A 21,912-nucleotide genomic window follows, 5' to 3' on the forward strand; every position below is an offset into this window, starting at 1 on the left:
CCTGGCCTTGGGCCTCTCTCTGCACAGCCCACCACTGTGGCAGCCTTTCTAAATCCCTCAGCCTCTAACTCCTCCTCCCAGACCGAAGCCCTAACAGTGAGAAGTGCCCGAACCACCAAAGAGGCGCGGGTTCGCCCTGAGCCCACCCGCATTCACGCGTGTGTGCACGCGCGGGTGTATTGCGCGTGTGCGCGCGCAAGCGGGTGTGTGGCGGGGGCGGGCTCTGCGCCCGGGGGCAGGGCTCCACCGTGAGAGTGGCAGCCGGACTTGCCCGCTGCGAGGGGCAGGGCGCCGCAGTGCTGTAGTAGCGGGCCGCCGAGACGCACCGCTCCGGAGCCGCGGGTACCTGGCCGGGCAGAGACCCTCGCGCCGCCTAAACCCCAACCGGGCCGCCGGAGCTCCTGCGGCCCCCACCCGAGCTCCATCCCCCTCCCCGGGAGGGCTGCGCGGGCGGGCAGACGCCCAGACGCCAGCCTCGGTCCCCTTTCAGTCTCTCGGTTCCTCTTTCCTCCCAAGTAAGGGAATAAGCCCCGAGGAAGGAGCGCGCCGGAGAACCGCGCAACCAAGTGTTGCTTGCAGAGGTAAGACATGGCCCGCGCGGCGGAGGGGGCTCGGGCTGGGGACGCGAGCTGCTGCAAGTTGAAAAAGGGGGCCAAAGCGGGAGCCGGTCGCATGGCCAGGGAAGGGAGCTGCAGCCGAGGCCACGGCGCTCCCCGTCCTGACGAGGCCACCTGCCGCACAGCCCCTGCAGGAGGAGATGCCCCCCTGGCAGTGTGAGGGCACGGGGAGCCGCCCAGGGTGGGGGCACCGGCTTCCTCTTTGGTTGGGAGGACCTTCCGAACCTCAAAGGTGTGCGGGCGGGAGGCGGCTGGCTCCACGCAGGGCGCTGAAGCAACTGGTCGATCTCGCCCCTTCTAGACTTAGCGCTGATATCCAATTTGCGCCCCAGAATGCACGAGGGCAGCAAAGAGCCGGGACACTTTTTCTAACGTCTGGCCGCCAGACCTCTGACCCGCAGGGTTTCGGGACTTTGCGGGGACTCCACAGAGCCCCCGTGCTGGGGGAGCGTAAAGGGAAGCTGAAGGGAACGCGGAGCCCTTGACAGATAGAAGCTACGGAAGGAGAGGAGGGTCAGGGAGGTCGGGTTGACCTGTTTAGTTTCGGACTCAAAAGATGATTGTGCATGTGCGTGCATGTAGTATCAACTGTGGGGCTTTCGAAAACCACCAGTCCACTCATCCTGCACATTCAGAGATTTTCTTCCTCTGGACAAGTGGACTAGAATTTGAGGAGGGGGGCTGCGCAGTTCGGAAAAGCCCTACAGGTGATTCGGCTGCGCTGCCCTCATCCGCGCCATCGCTGCAGCGGGAAGCACGAGACAGGAGCGAAGAGGCAGCTCCTAGGTAGAGCAACCCAGGTGCGGGACTCGGTGGCGGGCGAGACCTTTCCGCATCCCGCCTCTTTCCCCGGGGAGGGCGGGAGGGTCTGCGGCACGCGCGGTGGTTTGTGGCTGCGCCGCAGTGGCGCGCGGGAGAGCCGCGAGCCCGCGGGCCGGCCCGGGGCTGCTGTCTCCTCCTGCTTCATTAGCATACGATGACCTCGCGGTCCGGAGCGGGCCCTGAGAGCGCTGTCCGTCCTTTTTCTTTTCGGAACTTAGGGTCACGCGCTTTGGTTTGGGAGGTGTGGACCGGAAAACATCACTGATGAGGGGCAGCGGTCAGAACACAGGGCTCGGGTTCGAAAGGGGGAGGCGACACCGTTACTTCGGTGCCTGGGAGTTTTTGTTTCAAAAACAGCCCCCCCCACCAAGTCACTTGCTGGAGCGCAGGGTACCCCTCGTTGTCAACAAAGGGTATTAGATCACAGGGGGCAAATGTCATCAGTATTTGGTCACCCACGGACACATACTTTGTGCTCCTCTCATTTCAGAGCTTTGTCCCAAGGTGGGAGGGGACTTAGTCTAGTTTAAAAGGGCTGTGTTTGCCTCGGTTCTGAAGGTAAATTATAGTCATCAAATAAAGGGCTGCCATTAATGTAATCTTCCTACTATACCTTCCATCCGTGTCTTTAGGGATCACCCTTAACGTTTATGAATTGCACTGGTAGGTGCTATCACAAGTTGTTTGCTTGTTTTTATTTTTTTTCTGGGAGTGGGGTGGAAGTGGGGAGCAAGCAGATGAGTCTTTCCTGTCTTACAGTTTCATGTCAGTGTTTGGTTCAGGTCAACCAAGACATGGGGAGATAATGATAAACAATCAGAGCATCTTGGAATCTAGACTTTCAGAAACAGGAAAAACTACTAAGGACATCTGTTCCAACCGCCCCCCCTCAGATCTCCCAGAGCACCTTCAACAGGTGGGGGTGGTTGCCGCCAACCTTGCACTCCTAGAGGTCCCAGCTGTGCATGCCTGAGGCTCTGCTCCAGGAAGTACCCACAAAACAGCAGCTCTCCCCTCTCCTGCTGATCCCTAGCTCATCCTCTGGAAGAGAAGCACTATTTTTGTTGTGGTAAAACTTAAAAAAAAAAAAAAAAATCATTGTATTGCAACATTATGATATACATTTTTAGTATAAAAATAATTCACATTGAATGTTGGGAAGTTGAAAAGTGTACAAAGAATCAAACTGGAGACATTTCCACAAGGCTAATATAGTAGCATATTTCCTTTCCAGCTATTTTTATGCCTTGAAATTGTACAGTCCAGGGAGAGCCAACATTTAGTGGATACCTAATGTACCTTGCAAGCTTCCCTGGTGGCTCAGTGGTAAAGTATCCACCTATAATACAGGAGCTGCAGGAGACATGGTGTTCGATCCCTGGGTGGGGAAGATCCCCTGAATGAGGACAGAGCAACTCACTCCAGTATTCTTGCATGGAGAATCCTGTGGACAGAAGAACCCAAGCAGGCTACAGTCCATAGGGTCGCAAAGAATCAGACACGACTGAAGCCACTTATCATGGCCTGGCAACGTACCTTACAAGTGTTAAGTATTTTAAATTCTGTGCCATGTAATCCTCAGAAGTCCTGAGGCAGTATTATCAACCTCAGAGAGTTCAGGGGACTTCCCAAGCCCCACCACTTGTAAGTGGCAGAGTCAGGATTCAAACCCAGGTTGTTCAACAACTGAGGGGTTGCTTAGCCTCTGTAGCTATTGCTTCTCTGCTTTTTCTCCTAAATAGTATTGTAGTGAAAGTCCTTCACATGGCTGCATATTATTATATTGTTAGTCATTTAAATTGTTTCCTGTGTTTAGCAACAACATAACTCTGTACAACATCTCTGTGCAGTCTTCCTGCAGGCATTTCCAAATACTTCCTGTGTATAGATGCCCAGAAGTTAAATCACTGGGCCGAAGGGCATGAATGTTTTAAAGTTCCTAGTATATATGACAAGCTGGTTTTCAAATACACCAGTTTATACTTCCATCCCCTTGAGGCAACTCTGCCACAGTCAAAGCAGGTGACCTGTAGGAGGGTCTCCTCACACAACCAATCCAGCCCGCATGGGCATTCCCCTGGCTTCATAAGGGAGGGATTACACATATTTCCCTGATGTATACACGCAAGTGTGATTGTGGAAACCACACACTATATGGCCGTGCCTGTTTTTTTGTGCACAAGTATCCACTGCAAAATTCTCTGGCTAGACATCACTTACTTCCTTTGGACAGAGTACTGTGTAAAAATGTAAGTGACATAACATCCTACTTCTCCACACAAATTAATAGATTAGCCCCCACTCTTAAAAGGTACATCACTATCAGAGCCCAATTCAGCCAGCCAGTCAGTGACAGTTTCTTCACACACTGGCTATTTTCATCAAGCTGCTTGTTTACACCAAGTAGTAATAGAATTTCACAACCAAACCATAGTGAGTTGTCTTTATATGTAACAAAATTCACCTGTTCAGCTACCCGCCGCCTCCGCCCACTCATGGTTAGGGACTACTACTCATGCAGTAAAAATTAAGGTTATACACATCAGCAAAAAATGTCCTCAAGTAAAGAAAATGTGGCCACGGAAGAGAAATTAGGCAATACAAAAGGGGGAATTTTCAAATAAAACTAATTGCCCCTAGCTGTGAATTTTCTCTATGGCTGTGTTTGCCCCACAGCCACCTCTGCCCACCAGCAGTGGGCTTGGCAGCCTTGGAACATAGTCTCATAAGTGGAGTAAATATCCATTGAGCCTCCAGCATGAGGTCTACTTGTTTAAGACTCAGCTCAGGTCTTAAAACTTTCTAGTAAGCCTTCCTCAACTGTTCATCTAGGTGAGCCATCTCTCTGCTGTAGCTGTGCGTACACTTAGCTCTCTGTGGTGACAGCACTTATCTGCCCATCCCCCTAAACTGTGACTCCTAGAAGTATAGCTAGCGCTGTGCCCCAACACCTGAACTAGTACTTTTGCACAGTAGACAATTCAGTGTGCTGATTGAACAAGATAATTTTCCAGGTACTGTGCTGGGTGCTCCATGTGCATTTCTGTTTTGATGCATCTTCATTCTGCTCAAATTGATCAGTCTCAGAAATGCATCTGAAAACTGTCTAGAGCTGTGCAGTGTATTTCCACATGTGACTTGCCATTTTCACTTCATTAAAATTAAAGAAAATGAAAATTTCAGTTTCTCGGTCACATTAGTCATATTTCAAGTGCTGAAATGCCATATAGCTTCCAGCTGCCATATTGGAGAATGCACACATTGGCATTTCAAGAGTGTAAAAATTTCCTTGGGGGCATAAGAGGCTGTCCCTGGATGGGTGAGGTCAGGAGAAAGGAACCCACCCATAATGTGGTCTGACCAGAGGACCAAAACCTAGGAGAGCAGGCCAGTCAGCCACCACCATCTGTGCTTCTCAGGGAAGTTGGTCATCAGCCCCGGATAGAAATACTGGCTTGGTTAGGATCTCCAATATCCAATCACAGCCAGCTATTGCTATAACCAGGCATCCAACCCCATAGGTCACTGGCTCCAGGATCGTCTTCACTCTCTTGCTCCAGTTTTCCTTAATTTCTTTATTCTTAATGAATAAAGCATAACATTTCAAAGGAGGCTTAATCAGCACCACATGACGTGAGATGATCACTTCCTTTATCTTACATCTCATGTTTCTGTTAAAACTCTGTCAGGTTGAACTAACTTCTATACAAGTTATAGCTGTTGAGTTTCATATCCATTGAAAAAGCCCAACTTTCTTTTAAACTTGCTCTTGAACTATATGTATCCCCTGCCTGCTGCTGCCCTCCCATTCCATATTTGTAGGGATGCTACCTGAGACCCAAATACAGAGCCCTTGCATTTATTCCCAATTTTGCCTTGTTTGATTCAATCTCTCTTGCCAGCTTTCCCAGATATTTCTGGCTTTGATCCTGTTACCCAGAATATATCCTGTCCCTTCCAGCTGGCTTCCTATTGTCCCCAGACATGAGTATGACCTCTTCAACTAAGTCATCAAGAAAAAATGATAAACATTACAGCATTCTGGAACATTCCAATATATGCTCCTGATAGATAGATGTTAATTCAATAAATACATAGCATTTTTTAAGATAATTTATATTCTTTTCAGTTCAGTTCAGTCTAGTCGGTCAGTTGTGTCCGACTCTCCGCGACCCCATGAATCGCAGCTCACCAGGCCTCCCTGTCCATCACTAACTCCAAGAGTTTACTCAAACTCATGTCCATCGAGTCAGTGATGCCATCCAGCCATCTCATCCTCTGTCATCCCCTTTTCCTCCTGCCCCCAATCCCTCCCAGCATCAGGGTCTTTTCCAGTGAGTCAACTCTTCACATGAGGTGGCCAAAGTATTGCAGTTTCAGCTTCAGCATCAGTCCTTCCAATGAACACCCAGGACTGATCTCCTTTAGGATGGACTGGTTGGATCTCCTTGCAGTCCAAGGGACTCTCAAGAGTCTTCTCCAACACCACAGTCCAAAAACATCAATTCTTCTGTGCTCAGCTTTCTTCACAGTCCAACTCTCACATCCATACATAACCATTGGAAAAACCATAGCCTTGACTAGATGGACCTTGGTTGGCAAAGTAATGTCTCTGCTTTTTAATATGCTGTCTAGGTTGGTCATAACTTTCCTTCCAAGGAGTAAGCGTCTTTTAATTTCATGGCTGCAGTCACCATTTGCAGTGATTTTGGAGCCCAGAAAAATAAAGTTAGTCACTGTTTCCACTATTTCCCCATCTATTTCCCATGAGTGATGGGACCAGATGCCATGATCTTAGTTTTCTGAATGTTGAGCTTTAAGCCAACTTTTTCACTCTCCTCTTTCACTTTCATCAAGAGGCTTTTTAGTTCCTCTTCACTTTCTGCCATAAGGGTGGTATCATCTGCATATCTGAGGTTATTGATATTTCTCCCAGCAATCTTGATTCCAGCTTGTGCTTCTTCCAGCCCAGCATTCCTCATGATGTACTCTGCATATAAGTTAAATAAGCAGGGTGACAATATACAGCCTTGACGTACTCCTTTTCCTATTTGGAACCAGTCTATTCTTCCATGTCCAGTTCTAACTTGTTGCTTCCTGACCTGCATATAGGTTTCTCAAGAGGCAGGTCAGATGGTCTGGTATTCCCATCTCTTTCAGAATTTTCTACAGTTTATTGTGATCCACACAGTCAAAGGCTTTGGCATAGTCAATAAAGCAGAAATAGATGTTTTTCTGGAACTCTCTTGCTTTTTCCATGATCCAACGGCTATCTTCTTGTATTTTTACTCAATCCATAATTGTTCTTCTTCAAAAGATTATCAGAGGAATCTTAAAGGCCTTTATAAAGTCCAGATACTCCTTCTCACTGATATTTCCCCCATCTCCCTACCTAATGTTGTCAAAGAAACAATTTTGTTACTTTGACGTAAATTACTAGCCTTAAACCCATGTTGATGTCTCAAGATCACAACTTCAGTCCTAAAAGCTCATTCGAAATCCTCCTCTGTAATGTTTCCTAATGCAAAGAAATAGAGAAAAACAACAGAATAGGAGAAACAAGAGACCTCTTCAAGAAAATTAGAGATTCTATTTCATGCAAAGATGGGCTCGATAAAGGACAGAAATGGTATGGACCTAACAGAAGCAGAAGATATTAAGAAGAGGTGGTAGGAATACACAGAAGAACTGTACAAAAAAGATCTTCACGACCAAGATAGTCACGATAACGTGATCACTGACCTAGAGCCCGACATCTTGGAATGTGAAGTCAAGTGGGCCTTAGAAAGCATCACTACGAACAAAGCTAGTGGAGGTGATGGAATTCCAGTTGAGCTATTTCAAGTCTTGAAAGATGATGCTGTGAAAGTGCTGCACTCAATATGCCAGCCAATTTGGAAAACTCAGCAGTGGCCACAGGACTGGAAGAGGTCAGTCTTCATTCCAATCCCAAAGAAAGGCAATGACAAAGAATGCTCAAACTACCGCACAATTGCACTCATCTCACACGGTAGTAAAGTCATGCTCAAAATTCTCCAAGCCAGGCCTCAGCAGTATGTAAACCGTGAACTCCCAGATGTTCAAGTAGGTTTTAGAAAAGGCAGAGGCACCAGAGATCAAATTGCCAACATCCGCTGGATCATGGAGAAAGCAAGAGAGTTTCAGAAAACCATCTATTTCTGCTTCATTGACTATGCCAAAGCCTTTGACTGTGTCGATCACAATAAACTGTGGAACATTCTGAAAGAGATGGGAATCCCAGACCACCTGACCTGCCTCTTGAGAAACCTGTATGCAGGTCAGGAAGCAACAGTTAGAACTGGACATGGAACAACAGACTGGTTCCAAATAGGAAAAGGTGTACGTCAAGGTTGTATATTGTCACCTTGCTTATTTAACTTATATGCAGAGTACATCATGAGGAACGCTGGGCTGGAAGAAGCACAAGCTGGAATCAAGATTGCTGGGAGAAATATCAATAACCTCAGATATGCAGATGACACTACCCTTATGGCAGAAAGTGAAGAGGAACTCAAAAGCCTCTCGATGAAAGTGAAAGAGGAGAGTGAAAAGGTTGGCTTGAAGCTCAACGTTCAGAAAACAAAGATCATGGCATCTGGTCCCATCACTTCATGGGAAATAGATGGAAAAACAGTGGAAACAGTGTCAGACTTTATTTTTTGGGGCTCCAAAGTCACTGCAGATGCTGCTTGCAGCCATGAAATTAAAAGACGCTTACTCCTTGGAAGGAAAGTTATGACCAACCTTGATAGTATATTAAAAAGCAGAGACATTACTTTGCCAACCAAGGTCCGTCTAGTCAAGGCAATGGTTTTTCCCGTGGTCATGTATGGATGTGAGAGTTGGACTGTGAAGAAAGCTGATCGCCAAAGAATCGATGCTTTTGGACTGTGGTGTTGGAGAAGACTCTTGAGAGTCCCTTATACTGCAAGGAGATCCAACCAGTCCATTCTAAAGGAGATCAATCCTGGGTGTTCATTGGAAGGACTTATGCTAAAACTGAAACTGCAATACTTTGGCCACCTCATGCGACGAGTTGACTCACTGGAAAAGACTCTGATTCTGGGAAAGGTTGGGGGCGGGAGGAGATGGGGATGACGGAGAATGAGATGGCTGGATGGCATCACCGACTCTGTGGACGTGGGTTTGAGTGTACTCCGGGAGTTGGTGATGGACAGGGAGGCCTGGCGTGCTGTGATTCATGGGGTCGCGGAGAGTCGGACATGACTGAGCGACTGAACTGAACTGAACTGAATGTTTCCTAGGATTAACATCAACCCCTTAAGTTAAGATATTTTTATAAGTTATTTTTCCCATTTAAAAAAGTACAATTGTATCTGCCATGAGGGTAATGGTGTTTGTGATGATGTGATGGTAGTGGTGGTTCACGGTGATGATGGTGGTAGTGGTAGAGTGGCCGTTCACGGTGATGATGGTGGTAGCTGTGGTATTAGCAGCTTCCTCATTCTGTGATTCTGTATAGATTAAGGAGAGTGGTTTAATGATCTCAATTGTATGTTGTCTTGACACCCTGGAATATTATTGTTAGACCAAGAGATTGTATTAATTTGAGGCAGATCTAGTAGTCTCCAGCATCACTGAACATGAGATCAAAGAAGGAGCCAGAGAAGCAGTTGGTCCCAGGCCTTCCTCTTCAACATGAGGAATCCTCCATCTAAAGGAAAGGGCCCTGCATGGGCTCACACCTTCAGGACGGCCAAAGTCACACAGCTCTTCCTGAGTGCTTTCTCCAGGGCATACTTCTCTCCATCTTTGATTCTGAAGAAGCCTAAGGCTTTGTTTTCTGCAGAAATGTTCTCTTATTCTCTTGGAATTAACCTCTTAATCAGTGATGTCTCAGTGAAAATTAAATATTCTTTCCTGGTACCATGGTTTAATAGGAGAAAGGAGGAGCAAGCTTATTGTTCAAGTGGGAAATGGAGCTGAAAGGTCTCCATGGCAGGACACAGAACACACAGAGAAAAGGTCCAAGTAAGAGAAGACTTTAAAAAATTTTTTTAAATTTTATTTTGTAGTATAGTTGATTTACAATGTTCTGTTAGTTTCAGCTACAGCAAAGTGTACATATATATATATATAGCCATTCTTTTTCAAATTCTCCTCCCATCTAGGTTATTCCAAAATATTGCTATACAGTACATCTTTGTTGGTTATCTGTTTTATATATAGTAGTGTGTATATGCTCATTCCAAACTACTAATGTATCCCTTCCATCATGTTTCCTCTTTGGTAGCCCTAAGTTTGTTTTCTAAGTCTGTGAATCTGTTTCTGTTTTATAAATAAGTTCATTTGTATCATTTTTTTTAGATTCTGCATATAAGTGATATATGATATTTGTCTTTATCTGACTTACTTCACTTAGTATGATAATTTCTGGGTCCATCCAGGTTACTGCAAAGGCATTATTTCATTTTTTATGGCGAAGTAACATTCCATTGTATGTACATACAACTTCTTCTATTTCCATTTCTCTGTCCATGGATATTTAGGTTGCTTCCATGTCCTGGCTGTTGTAAATAGTGCCACAATGAACATTGGGGTGCATGCATCTTTTCCAATTATGGTTTTCTCCAGATATATGCACAGGAGTGGGATTCCTGGATCATATAGTAGCTCTATTTTAGCTTTTTAAGGAATCTCCAAACTGTTCTCCATAGTGGCTATACAAATTTACATTCCCACCAATAGTGTAGGAAGTTTCCCTTTTCTGCACACCATCTCCAACATGTATTGTTTGTAGACTTTTTAAATTTTTTATTTGTTCATTTTAATTGAAAGATAACTACTTTACAATATTGTGATGTGTTTTGCCATACATCAGTATGAATCGGCCATAGGTATACGTGTGTCCCCTTCATCCTGAACCCCCTTCCTACCTCCTTCCACACCCTATCCCTCCAGGTTGTCACAGAGCACTGGCTTTGGGTGCCCTGCATCATACATCAACCTTGCACTTTTTATCTGTTTTGCATATGGTAATGTATATGTTTCAATGCTGTTCTCACAAATCATTTCACCCTCTCCTTCTACTGAGTCCAAAAGTCTGTTCTTTATGTCCGTATCTCCTTTGCTGCCCTGCATGTAGGATCATTCGGAGAAGGCAATGGCAAGCCACTCCAGTACTCTTGCCTAGAAAATCCCATGGATGGAGGAGCCTGGTAGGCTGCAGTCCGTGGGGTCGCTAAGGGTCGGACACGACTGAGCGACTTCACTTTCACTTTTCACTTTCACACATTGGAGAAGGAAGTGGCAACCCACTCCAGTGTTCTTGCCTGGAGAATCCCAGGGACGGGGGAGCCTGATGGGCTTCCGTCTAAGGGGTCACACAGAGTCGGACACGACTGAAGTGACTCAGGAGGAGCAGGAGGATGTAGGATCATTGGTACCATCTTTCTAGATTCCATATATGTGAGTTAATATACAGTATTTGTGTTTGTACACTTTTTGATGATGAAATCCCAATCATAATAACTATCTTTTAGACATGTACCACACTTGGAAGGTAACAGTGTATTTGTATCTGTGGTCTTTCCTGATTCCAGTCGTAAGTGTGAGGCAGGTAGCTTGGCTGTTGTCGGCCTTATTTCACTAGAGTGATTCACCGAAGCAGAGGCTGTGAAGAGTAGAAGAATCTACTATGGCAAGAAAAGGGAGAAGGATAAAACTCAGTGACCAAGCAGCAGCCGACCATTCGGGCCCATCCCTCCTTTCTATGTGAGTCTGTTCTGGTAGACAGTGAGGGGGTCACTGATAAATTTTAAGTGGGAACTTATAATTTGATCAGATCAGATTTTAACATTAGAGCAGCCCCTCTAACTGCAGGGTTGGGAGGAAAGAAGACAGGAAGCAGGGATACCCAAGGGAGGCTTTTCTGAGAGCTTCGGAACTATGAGGGCTGGACAAGGTAGTTCAGATGGAAGGAAGGACAGAATCAGGAAAGAACTGGTAATTAGGTGGATGTGAAGGTAGTGAGGGGGGCAGGGGAGCCTAAGGCCATTCTCAGGCTTCTACCTGGTGCATCTGGGAGGGTAGTGGTTCCGTTGACCAAGAGGCTTAAGGAGCCATAGCGGGATTAGTGATGAGTTCAGTTCGAGGCCTGCTGAATTTGCAGTGTTAGTGAGAGATCCAGATGGAGAGGGATGAGTCTAAGGGGGAGGTGTAACCCCAGAGCCGAGGCGATCATGGGAGATCAATTTTCATTTGTCTTGATATTAATACATGTATTGCCAGTATTCGAAAGATCCACATCAAGGAGATTCATGCCTTTTTAACAAAGGGAGGAGGCTTTTCACAGCACTGAGAGTCTGGGCTTGATAGGCAAGCTATGCCAATAGCCATCTGCTGACCAGCTAGACCAGTACCCACTTCTGCCAGCCGAGTGGTCAAGCATGGAGGTTTTTACAGAAACTATCATATTCCTCTTCTATGTTAGAGCCTCACAGATTGTCAACATGGTCCTTTTCCCTAGACCAGTGGTCCTCGATGCTGGTTAAACATTAAAATCACCTGGGGAGCTTTGCAGTAACACCACCTGTGGGTCCCAGTCCAGGAGATGCTAATTTAATTAGTCTAGAATCAGGGCCTGGACCTGAGTGTTTTTTTTAAAGGTCCCCAAGTGACACTGGTGTTCAGCAAAGTTAAGAACAAGAAGCTCCTTCAGTGATTTCTCAAACTACAGGGTTTTTAATTCTTTACCTCCTCTGGCAATTCTCTCTGTCAAACATTCTGTGCTTCCAACCTTTGTTCACCACTTTCTGAGTTATGTAACTGATAGACCTGTTAAAAAAGACTTAGGAACCACCCATCGTGACTTCTGAGTGAAACTTGATTAATTCCAAGGGATCCTTGCTTTCTCTTCTAAATGCTTACAAGACAGCAGATCTTGAATGAATTTTTATTTACATTCAAATTGCCTGGAGACTTTCCTCCTCTGAGATTCTGATTAGGAGGTGTAGGGTGGGGACCTAGACCCAGAGGTGTAGAGTGGGAGCCCAGAAATTCACTATCATTTCTAAGTTAAGATGGCAGAGGCAGCAAAGAATGGGACAAAATATTTGCAAATCACATATCTGAAAGGGGATTATTATTCAGAATATGTAGAGAATTCTCCAAACTCAACAATAAAAGTCCTGTTCAAAAATGAGCAAAGGATTTGAAAAACTTTTTTCCAAAGACAATACACAAATAGACAAATAAGCACATGAGAAGATGATCAACATCACTAATCATTAATAAAATGAAGATCAAAATCAAAATGAGATAACACTTCATATCCTTTAGGATATCTATATTCAAAAAAAAACCCAGAAAATAACAAATGTTGCTGAGGTTATAGAGAAATTAAAACCATTGTACATTGTTGGTATGATTGTAAAATGGTGCAACCACTGTAGAAAACAATAGCTCAGTTCCTCAAAAAATTAAAAATTGAATACCATCAGTTCAGTTCAGTCACTCAGTCGTGTCCAACTCTTTGCGACCCCATGAATCACAGCACGCCAGGCCTCCCTGTCCATTACCAACTCCCGGAGTTCACTCAAACTCATGTCCATCGAGTCGGTGATGCCATCCAGCCATCTCACTCTCTGTTGTCCCCTTCTCCTCCTGCCCCCTATCCCTCCCAGTATCAGAGTCTTTTCCAGTGAGTCAACTCTTCGCATGAGGTGGCCAAAGTATTGGAGTTTCAGCTTTAGCATCAGTCTTTTCAATGAACACCCAGGACTGATCCCCTTTAGGATGGACTGGGTAGATCTCCTTGCAGTCCAAGGGACTCTCAAGAGTCTTCTCCAGCACCACAGTTCAAAAGCATTACTCAGCCTTAAAAAGAGAGGAAGTTCTGATACATGCTCCAACATGGATGAACTTTGAAGACATTACACTAAGTGAAATAAACTGGTTACAATAAGACAGATACTGTGATTCCATTCATGCAAATGGTTTAATCATTCTATTAAAAAATGAAGAAAGTTGAATAGGCAAAAACTGATTCTAAATACATGCTGTTTTAAACACAATGGGGCAGAAAGGAGGGAAAAGAGTATAGGTACGCCAGGAAAATGTAAACCAAAGAAAGAAGGGAGAGCAGTACTAGACAAAGTAGAAATAAATGCAAGAAATGTTGATTGATGCATTGAATGTGGCCAAAAGACATAATCCATTAGAAGACTTACCATCGTTGAATATTTTTATTCTGAATAATATAAAATATCAAAATATATAAAATAAACTTGACAAAACTCAATTACAGAGGGAAACACATATTTCTATCAATCTTCAACATGCTGAGTGACAAAACAAAGGAGTAAGTGAAGAATTTTAAGGATGTGATGGTGATGCACAGGGAGGCCTGGCGTGCTGTGATTCATGGGGTCGCAAAGAGTCGGACACGACTGAGCGACTGAACTGAACTGAAGAAAGTTGATGTAATGGACATGTACCCCTTCCCATTCAAGAATGAACATGTATCTATTTAAACACTTAAGAAATTTTGGTAACATTGTAAAGAAAATTGTGATACATTCGAAACAGTAGAACTTGTTCTGGCAATTAGAAAAATTAAAAAGTTACTCTAGAATAATATATTCTAGGACTTGATGTTGCCTTGGCCCTGTGTACACCCACCTGCCACTGTTAATTCGGCGTTCAGAGAGAACAAGACCCAAGACCTGTTCTTTGACAAGCATCAAGTCTGTAGAGTGCTTTCTTGTTTAAGAATGAATGAAGAGTAAAACAGAGAGGAACTAAGGAAAATGTAAAACAAAAGAATAGTGTACAGAATTAAAATAAATAGGCTCCTCCAGCTGGACCTAAAAGATTGTTTTAGGAGACTGGAATCCTCTTAAGAGGGCAAGAAGCCATGGTCTTTATAAATCAGAAGACAAGGAGAAAAGGCCGAGGTGATGATGAAATGTGGTATGCAAAGATAGGAATGAGATATGGAAAGGTGGTGAGGAAACTCAAACACAGCAACAGAATTAAAGTCTATTAGGTGAAACTACGGAGAAGGCAATGGCAAGCCACTCCAGTACTCTTGCCTGGAAAAATCCCATGGATGGAGGAGCCTGGTAGGCTGCGGTCCAGGGGGTCGCGAAGAGTCGGACACGACTGAGCGACTTCACTTTCACTTTTCACTTTCATGCATTGAGGAGGAAATGGCAACCCACTCCAGTGTTCTTGCCTGGAGAATCCCAGGGACGGGGGAGCCTGGTGGGCTGCCGTCTATGGGGTCTCACAGAGTCGGACACGACTGAAGTGACTTACCAGCAGCAGCAGGTGAAACTAACTAGCAGAATTTAAACTATAGTTAAGCAAATCAAGCCTGTGGAGGAAGTAATGTTATAAAGGATAGGCAATCAGTACTGAAGCCAATTTAAAAAGAGTTGTCTAAGTAATTATTATAAATCCAGTTTTTGAATTGTATGCAAAAGTAAGATACTTTCAAAGAGAAGATATGTATTGCTACACAAAGTTATGAAACAACAAATTAAGATTTTAGACACCAAAATGCATTTTTAAGTCTGAAAGGCTGGTATTTCTCTGGAGAATATAGGACAGAATGGGACAATGAAAATAAAATGTTCTGAAACCCTTGGTTCAACTATGAGAGACTCATTGTATTCTTGACATTTAAAGTTTAGAGAATAATAGTTATTGAGACTTCTCTTGTGGTCCAGTGGCTAAGACTCCACCCTTCCACTGCAAGGGATGTGGGTTGGATCCCTGGTTGGGGAACTAAGATCCCACATGCTATGCAGTGAGGCCAAAAGAAAGTAAAAAAGTAGAAATAGAATCTTTATCCCCATTATTCTATCTTCTAAACCAAGGGATCTAAGAAAACATATTTCATATGACAAAGGACAAAAAATAAAGGAGATGGCAAGGAAGCTTTAAAAAAACTTAAAAAAGAGTTTGGGATGGGCATGTACACACTGCTATCTTTAAAATGGATAACCAACAAGGATCTATCGTATAGCACATGGAATTCTTCTCAATGTTCTTTTGCAACCTGGATGGGAGGGGGAGTTTGGGGGAGAACAAAAGAAAAAAAATTAAAAGCATGAAAATGATAAGGTCAAATACTTCGGTTATAACAACTAACATAAATGGACTAAATGACCTGTTTTTAATAAAGGTTTTCATATTGGGACCAAAACTAACATTCAACCATGTGTTATTTGCCATCAGTTCAGTTCAATCACTCAGTCGTGTCCGACTCTTTGCGACCCCATGAATCACAGCACGCCAGGCCTCCCTGTCCACCACCAACTCCCGGAGTTCACTCAAACTCATGTCCATCGAGTCAGTGATGCCATCCAGCCATCTCATCCTCTGTCATCCCCTTCTCCTCCTGCCCCCAATCCCTCCCAGCATCAGGGTCTTTTCCAAGTTATTTGCCAGTCATCCCTAAAACAAAATGTAAATGTACAAAGATTAAAAGAAATGCTGAGAAAAGATATAGCAGGCAGATGCAACAAACACTAAAGCAGAAGTCATGATATTAACCTAAGACAAAATGCAACTCAATACAAATACTTTTTTTCAAGATATTGATATATTTATTTTAATTGAAGTATAGTTAAATTACAATGTTGTGTTAATTACTGCTGTACAGCATAGTGACTCTGTTTTATATATATATACATTGTTTTTCATATTATTTTCGATTATAGTTTATCATAGGATATTGAATATAGTTCCCTATGTTATACAGTTGGATCTTGTTGTTTATCCATTTTGTATATACTAGTTTGCATCTAGTCACTGCAGACTCCCAGCCCATCCCTCTCCTACCCGTCTCCCAACCTTGACGACCACCATCCTATTTCCTATGTCTGTGATTCTGCTTCTGTTTCATAGATAGGTTCATTTGTGTCCTATTTTAGATTCTTCATATAAGTGATATCACATGGTATTTGCCTTTCTCTTTCTGACTTTACTTAGTAGGATAATCTCTAATTGCATCTATGTTGCTGCAAGTGGTATTAATTCTTTTTTATGGCTGTTTAGTTTTTCATTGTATACATGTACCACCACTTCTTGATGCATTCATCTGTCAAGGACGTTTAGATTGTTTCCATGTCTTGGCTATCGTGAATAGTTCTGCTATGAACATAGGGGGTGAATGTATCTTTTTGAATTATATATAGTTTTGTCTGGATATATGCCCAGTAATGGGATTGCTGGATCATATGGTAATTCTATTTTTATTTTTTTGAGGAACCTTCATACTGTTTTCCACAGTGGCTACACCAACTTACATTCCCACCAACAACATAGAAGGGTTCCCTTTTCTCCAGACCCTCTCCAACAAAGACAAGTACTTTAAGACATTGATGGTGGTTTTATATAAACAAATAGTCCAATTCACAGTGAAGATACCCTGCTATAGAAATATATGCATCTGATACAGGATGCTCGGCGCTGGTGCACTGGGATGACACAGAGGGATGATATGGGGAGGGAGATGGGAGGGGGGTTCAGGATGGGGAACACATGTATACCCGGGGCGGATTCATGTCAATGTATGGCAAAACCAGTACAATATTGTAAAGTAATTAGCCTCCAATTAAAATTTTAAAAATTAAAAAAGAAATATATGCATCAATAAACATTGATAGAAGAAAAACTAATGTTGCATCCAAAACATAATCCTGTTTAAAGATTTCAAAATGCCACTATAGGGCTTTCATATATCAAGTAAAGAAACAAAAATAAATAGAAGAATTATGTAATACTGTAAATATGATTTTTAAAATGCATGCTGTATAATACCCCAAATATAGAGAATGAAATTTCTTTTCCAGGGCTCCTGAACATTTACAAAAATGTATTTTCTATTAGCTCTAAAATAAAATCTCTATAAGTTATGCATTATTAAAGCAGAAATATTAAAGATCATAGTCTCTAATCATTAGAAATGAAAGTAATAAATATAAACATGGGGGACAAACAATAAATTATGGTCTGTTTATGTAATAAAGTACTGTGTAGCCATGGACGACAATTGTATGTAGAAGCATATTTATTTACACCAAATAATGGTCACCATAAAAGAGTGAAAAAAGTCTGAAAATGGTCAAAAGAAGTTTAAAAAAGATGCATGCATTTATATGTGGGGTAATTCTAGAAATAATTCACAGCAAAATGCTAATTGTGGTTATAATTAATAACCATGTGATGTTTATTTCAAAATCATATTAAATTAAAATATGATTTTAATTAAAATATTATTTGGATTCTTGGCTAAGATTAATATTATGCTCACACAGTTTATATTTTCTAGAATCCATATTTTTCCAATTGTTTTCATAACAAAGATTAGTTTGCTAGTTTCTAGACCTTTGACCGGAGAAGGCAATGGCAAGCCACTCCAGTACTCTTGCCTAGAAAATCCCATGGATGGAGGAGCCTGGTAGGCTGCAGTCGGTGGGGTCGCTAAGGGTCGGACACGACTGAGTGACTTCACTTTCACTTTTCACTTTCCACTTTCACACATTGGAGAAGGAAATGGCAACCCACTCCAGTGTTCTTGCCTGGAGAATCCCAGGGACGGGGGAGCCTGGTGGGCTTCCGTCTATGGGGTCACACAGAGTTGGACACAACTGAAGTGACTTAGCAGCAGCAGCAGACCTTTGACTTTTTGTTGTTGCTATTGTTGTTTTCCAAAACCCTTCAGAGATCAATAAAAGTGGTTAAGTAACCTGGTCATCCTTGTCCCAAGCAGTTGACCAAGCTATTCTTTGCTCTTCTTGTTTTAGAATTAACCAGTCCACTCTGTAAACGTCTCTCAACTGGTTTGGTCGACATTGTTTGGGATTAGTTAGTTTCTTTCTGTTTGTCACTTAATATTTTCAGATCATTCTGAGCTACTTTTTCATAATGTAATTCATATGCATTTTTTACCATCTTCCTGTATATCATTTGCTTGTGTACCTTCCCTTTTTTTAATTTCTAAATGTTCTTTTTAGTTATGAACTTGTAGATTAGTCCTGCAGGTGTGTTTTTTAAAAGAACTATTCCTTTACTTTCTTATGTCTGAATAAGTCTAGAGGTCCTGACTGTTTATTACAGCCAGGCTTCTCTTTTTTTTTTCCAGAGGTAGTGTTTTTTTGTTTGTTTGTTTCATTTCACATATGATAATATACATGTTTCAATGCCATACTTCCAAATCATCCCACCCTCGCCCTCTCCTGCAGAGTCTAAAAGACTGTTCTCTTTGACAGTCAGGACCTCTGAGTTGGAGTGACTTCTTTCTCCTAAAATGTCTTTTATGCTGGCTTCACCCTTCTGCAAGCAGCGTCTTTCTGTTGGTGAAAGTGAGGTCTAGGAGTTCATCCAGTTAAACTTCTTTATTCCATTTCAACAAGGGAAATAGAAACACTTGTCTGATGTTCTTTTAGCCAAATGAGGCTTTCTGCAAATGTGTACCAGTACAAGTTCCCTTTCACTCATCCAACTTCCCTTGTGCCAGAAGAGTAGGGACTAGGAATGCACTGTTCATTTCCCCCTTGTGGTCAAGAGGTTGGTAGAAATGCTCATGATGATATCATACTGTTTTGGGGTTTTCCTTGTGGCTCAGCTGGTAAAGAACCCACCTGTGATGCAGGAGACCTGGGTTCGATCCCTGGGTTGGGAAGATCCCCTGGAGAAGGGAAAGGCTACCCACTCCAGTACTCTGGCCTGGAGAACTCCATGGACTGTATAGTCCATGGGGTCACAAAGAGTCGGACACGACTAAGCGACTTTCACTTCACTTTCACATGAGATATTTTAGGTGCTCTATCTTTACAGTCATGAATATCCATCATAAACCAATTTTTAGTCCAAAGCTATGTTGCCATGTAGATGTGTGTGTGTGTTAAGTGCTGTTGTGTCTGACTCTTTGTGACCCCATGGACTGTAGCCCACCAGGATCCTCTGTCCGTGGAGGTTTCCAGGCAAGAATACTGGACCAGGTGGCCCTTTCCTATTCCAAGGGATTTTTCTCAATACAGGAATCAAACCTGTGTCTCTTGGGTCTCCTGAATTGTCAGGCACTTTCTTTACCACTGTGCCACCAGCCCTTAAATACAGTGGGTTTGTTTGGCTGTGCTGGAGAGCCACTCCAGCTCTTCATTGCTGCTCGTGGGCTTTCTCTAGTTTCAGTGAGTGGGGGCTGCTCTCTAGTTGTGGTTCACAGGCTTCTTATTGCTATGGCTTCTCTTGATGCAGTAGTTCAGTACGTGTGGTTTACAGACTTAGTTGCTCCATGGCATGTGATATCTTCCCAGATCAGGAATTGAACCCATATTCCTTGCTTTGGCAATTGTTGTTGTTCAGTCATTCAGTCATGTCTGACTCTTTGTGACTCCATGTTCTGTAGCATAACAGATTTCCCTGTCCTTCACCATCTCCTGGAGTTTGTTCAAACTCATGTCCTTTGAGCCAATGATACCATCCAACCATCTCATCCTCTGTCACACCCTTCTTTTCCTGTCCTCAGTCTTTCCCAGCATCAGGGTCTTTTCCAGTGAGTTGACTCTTCTCATCAGGTGGCCAAAGTATTAGAGCTTCAGCCTCAATCCTTCCACTGAATATTCAGGGTTGATTTCCTTTAGGATTGACTGATTTGATCTCCTTGCTGTCCAAGGGACTCTCAAGAGTCTTCTCGAGCACCACACAGTTTGAAAGCATCAATTCCTTGGCGCTTAGCCTTCTTTATGGTCCAACTCTCACAGCCATACATGACTACTGGGAAAACCATCGCTTTGACTATACAAACCTTTGTCAGTAAAGTGATATCTCTTCTTTTTAATGTTCTGTCTAGGTTTATCATAGCTTTTCTTCCAAGGAGCCAGTGTCTTTTAATTTCATGGTTGCAGTCACCGTCTGCAGTGATTTTGGAGCCCAAGAAAATAGTCTGTCACTGTTTCCATTGTTTCCCCGTCTATTTGCTATGAAGTGATGGGATTGGATGCCATGATCTTAGTTTTCTGAACATTGAGTTTTAAGTCAGCTTTTTCATTCTCCTCTTTCAGCTTCATCAAGAGACTCTTTAGTTCCTCTTTGCTTTCTGCCATTAGGGTGGTATCATCTGCATATCTGATATTATTGATATTTCTCCTGATTATCTTGATTCCCACCTGTGCTTCATCCAGCCCAGCATTTCACAAGTTGTACTCTCCATAGAAGTTAAATAAGCAGGGTGACAATATACAGCCCGGACATACTTCTTTCCCAATTTTTAACCTGTCCGTTGTTCCATGTCCAGTTCTAACTGTTGCTTCTTGACTTGTATACAGGTTTCTCAGGAGCCAGGTTAGGGGGTCTGGTATTCCTGTCTCTCTAAAAATTTTCCAGAGTTTGTTGTGATCCACATAGTCTAAGGCTTCAGCATAGTCAATGAAGCAAAAATAGATGCTTTGTTGGAATTCCCTTGCTTTTTCTGTGATCCAGTGGATGTTGCAATTTGATCTCTGGCTCCTCTGCCTTTTCTAAATCCAGCTTGTACATCTGGAAGTTCTTGGTTCATATACTAATGAAGCCTAGCTTGAAGAATTTTGAGCATTACCTTGCTAGCATGTGAAATGAGCCCAATTGTAAGGTAGTTTGAACATTCTTTGGCATTGCCCTTCTTTGGTATTGAAATGAAGGCACCTTTTCCAGTGCTGTGGCCACTGCTGTGTTTTCCAAATTTCCTGGCATATTCAGTGCAACACTTTAGCAGCACCATCATTTAGGATTTTAATAGCTCAGCTGAAATTCCATCATTTCCACTAGCTTTGTTCGTAGTAATGCTTCCTAAGGCCTACTTGGCTTCATACTCCAGGACGTCTGGCTCTAGGGAAGTGATCACACCATGTGGTTAACCGAGTCACTAAGACCTTTTTTATACAGTTCTTCTGTGTATTCTTGCCACCTCTTCTTAATCTCTTCTGCTTCTGTTAGATCCATACCATTTCTGTCCTTTATTGTGACCATCTTTTCTTTTTTTTATTTTTTAATATAAATTTATTTAACTTTACAATATTATATTGGTTTTGCCATACATTGCCATGAATCCACCACGGGTGTACATGTGTTCCCCACCCTGAACCCCTCTCCCACCTCCCTCTCCATACCATCCCTCTGGGTCATCCCAGTGCACCAGCCCTGAGCATCCTATGTCATGCATTGAACCTGGACTGGCGATTCTTTTCACATATGATAATATACATGTTTCAATGCCATTCTCCCAAATCATCCCACCCTCGCCCTCTCCCACAGAGTCCCAAAGACTGTTCTATACATCTGTGTCTCTTTTGCTGTCTCGCATACAGGGTTATCATTACAATCTTTCTAAATTCCATATATATGCGTTAGTATACTGAATTGGTGTTTTTCTTTCTGGCTTACTTCACTCTGTATAATAGGTTCCAGTTTCATCCACCTCTGTGCCCATCTTTTCATGAAA

General features: G+C 43.0%; 1 protein-coding gene across 4 annotated transcripts in view; it reads left to right on the top strand.

Moving 5' to 3' along the window:
* Positions 1–246: 246 nt before the first annotated feature.
* DGKG (diacylglycerol kinase gamma) overlaps positions 247–21,912 on the top strand; it is a 226,646-nt gene continuing 204,980 nt past the window's right edge. For all 4 annotated transcript variants that reach the window (XM_055408681.2, XM_055408698.2, XM_055408690.2 and 1 more), the window contains exon 1: positions 247–581. The gene's annotated coding sequence lies outside the window, so the exon portion shown is untranslated. The remainder of the gene's footprint in view (positions 582–21,912) is intronic.

This window comes from Moschus berezovskii, chromosome 1 (genome assembly GCF_049115385.1).
Source record: "Moschus berezovskii isolate FMDL1 chromosome 1, NW_MosBer_1.0, whole genome shotgun sequence".
NCBI classification, from domain to species: domain Eukaryota; kingdom Metazoa; phylum Chordata; class Mammalia; order Artiodactyla; family Moschidae; genus Moschus; species Moschus berezovskii.